Here is a 2,254-nt window from a genome sequence, read left to right as displayed (position 1 = left end):
TGGGTAGAGCTCCCTTGAAGTGATACCACAGGATCAAAAATAAACAAGCAGGCAAAAGAGGGACAGAAAAGCCTCAGAGAAATGGAGAGAGCAAGAAGCAATGGAGGGAGTGGAAATGAAAGTAATGCCCCACACAGTTGCCCCGATTTGCTGTTGTCCCACATGGGAAAGGGTTGCCCAGGGAATGTTGTAAGTCTCCATCTTCGGAGATGTCCAACATCCAACCAGACAAGGTGCTCAATAGCCTCCTCTACTTGACTCTGCTTTGAGCCAGACTTGGACTGCATGATCTCCACCTCAGCTGTTGTTTGATTTGCTGAGCCGCCGCTGGATCCCCTCATCCAGGAGCAGCCATCAAGAACAAGGGAGCAGAGAGGGGGCAGGGGCCAGTGCTCAGGATAGCTGCAGAGGTGTGGTGGGCACAGGGCAGGAGAAGGGGCGCTGATGTCAGTCCCAGGGCTGGGAGCACAGGAAAGGAAGGATGATCAGAGTGCATTAAACAATTGACTCAACAGCTAGGCTCTTAAGGTGTAAGCATGCTGAGGAAAGCCCTGAGGGAGCCAAAAGGTCAAGGTCCCACTGAGATTTGAACTCAGATCACTGGATTCAGAGTCCAGAGTGCTCACCATTACACCATGGGACCTCCTAGACACCTGCTGTCTTTCCTCTCTGGCCACCCTCGCTGAGCCCTATGCTCCTGGCTGAGCCTGACAGTCTCTCCATCTCCCTCACCACCACCAAGTGCAGCCTTCCTCTGGGGCCACAGGGCACTCTCTGCTCACTGGGCCTTTCAGGGGACTGGCAGAGCTCTTTGCGCAAGCCTGGGCATGCCCTTTCTTACAAGACCCAGGCTGGTAACCTTGCTTTTGCATAGTTACACCTGGTTAGGAACTTTCCAGCTTAACCTCTTCAACATTGCACCTCACAGAGTGCATTCATGGCCCAGCAATCGGTGGTTCGATGCGAGCACTTTCAGTGTCGGCTGCTGCCTCCCTTCACCCCCATGTTGGACAGCCTGTCAATCTGCCTGGGTAAGTAACTGCCTCTCCTGTTTCTCACCTTGTGGCTCACACTAAGCAGCCCTTAACCAGATATCCTTCCTCTTGGTTGCAGTCCTAGCTGAGCTCCTGACCTTGCTGAATGAGGCGACCAAGAGAGAGGGCAGGGCATGAGGTTCAACACTCCTGCACTCCCGAGGTCTTTCTGGCTGAGGGCAGGTCTTGGCAAGCCAGAGAGACACCTTCACATAGCGGAAGCCCCCTCACCTTCTCTTCTCCAGGCTGAACAAACACAGCTCCTTCAGTGTCTCCCTCAATCACAACGTGCTCCGGCATGCTCTGATACCACCTTGTGCATGTCCCCTCTTCCTCTTCCTGTGTGCACAGGAAGACCTCTTCTGTGGCTCATACTTCCTGACTGTGGTCCTTCTGAAAAATGGCACCAGTGCTCGTGCAACCTGGGGTGGGATTCCTGTCAGCAGTGTTGGAGAGAAATGCCCCAGAGCCTGCGATGTCCCTGTTGGCCTCTTACTGGTGGGCCTTTACTCCCACCGGCCCCTCTTCCCACTGGTGCTGTCCATGTTTGCTGGTGAAGACCTGCCAGTTCAGGGAAACTTTCTGGGTTGAACCCTGCTGGTCAACGCTGCATCCTGGATTGGCAGCTAGAGAATGGGCCACTGGGCCCGAAAGAGGGAAGGACGCATCTCAGGAGGTCTCCAGCTTTGGGAGCAGAGGGCAGGGGAGCTCCCTGATGACTAATGAGAGGGAAAAGTTGCCCCAGTCTCCAAAAAAGGCAAAGAAGGACTATCTGGGGAAGCAAGGAAAGGTGATGATAAACTGGAGCAAGTTCTGCGCAGGATCCCTAGGATAGACAGGGGCCGGGGGCTCTGGCCTTGTGAGGAGAGGCTGAGCACCCAAGGCTTGCTTAGCCGGCAGAAGAAAAGGCCTAGCGTGGATCTAATGGGAGCCTCCCCGTGCCTACAAGGAGGTTACTGCAATGGCTGGAGGATGAGAGCCATGGTCAGAAATTTAACAGGCACTTTGTGACCGGTTACACGAACAAAAATGATCATCCTGAGGGTGCCTAGGCATGGGAACAGGGGTCCATGTGAAATGTCTGTCCTCAAGGTATTTTATCACGCAAAAGGGCAAAGCAGTGATTAGCTGGTGTGAGCCTGCTTGAAGCAGGAGGATGCACCCTCTGACTCCCTGAAATGCCTTCTGCCCAGAAGGGTTGTTGGAGGCTAAAGTGGAAG

The 2,254-nt window shown here is 54.1% G+C and overlaps 1 non-coding gene across 1 annotated transcript; it reads right to left on the bottom strand.

Moving 5' to 3' along the window:
* Nucleotides 1-571: 571 nt before the first annotated feature.
* Nucleotides 572-643, bottom strand: TRNAQ-CUG (transfer RNA glutamine (anticodon CUG)). Its single transcript has one exon. It is a non-coding gene; the product is annotated as a tRNA-Gln (tRNA).
* Nucleotides 644-2,254: the final 1,611 nt, after the last annotated feature.

Source organism: Calonectris borealis, chromosome 11, assembly GCF_964195595.1.
Source record: "Calonectris borealis chromosome 11, bCalBor7.hap1.2, whole genome shotgun sequence".
In the NCBI taxonomy this organism is placed as follows: domain Eukaryota; kingdom Metazoa; phylum Chordata; class Aves; order Procellariiformes; family Procellariidae; genus Calonectris; species Calonectris borealis.
The sequence above is the reverse complement of the archived record's forward strand: the minus strand, read 5'-3'. Positions and strand labels throughout refer to the sequence as shown.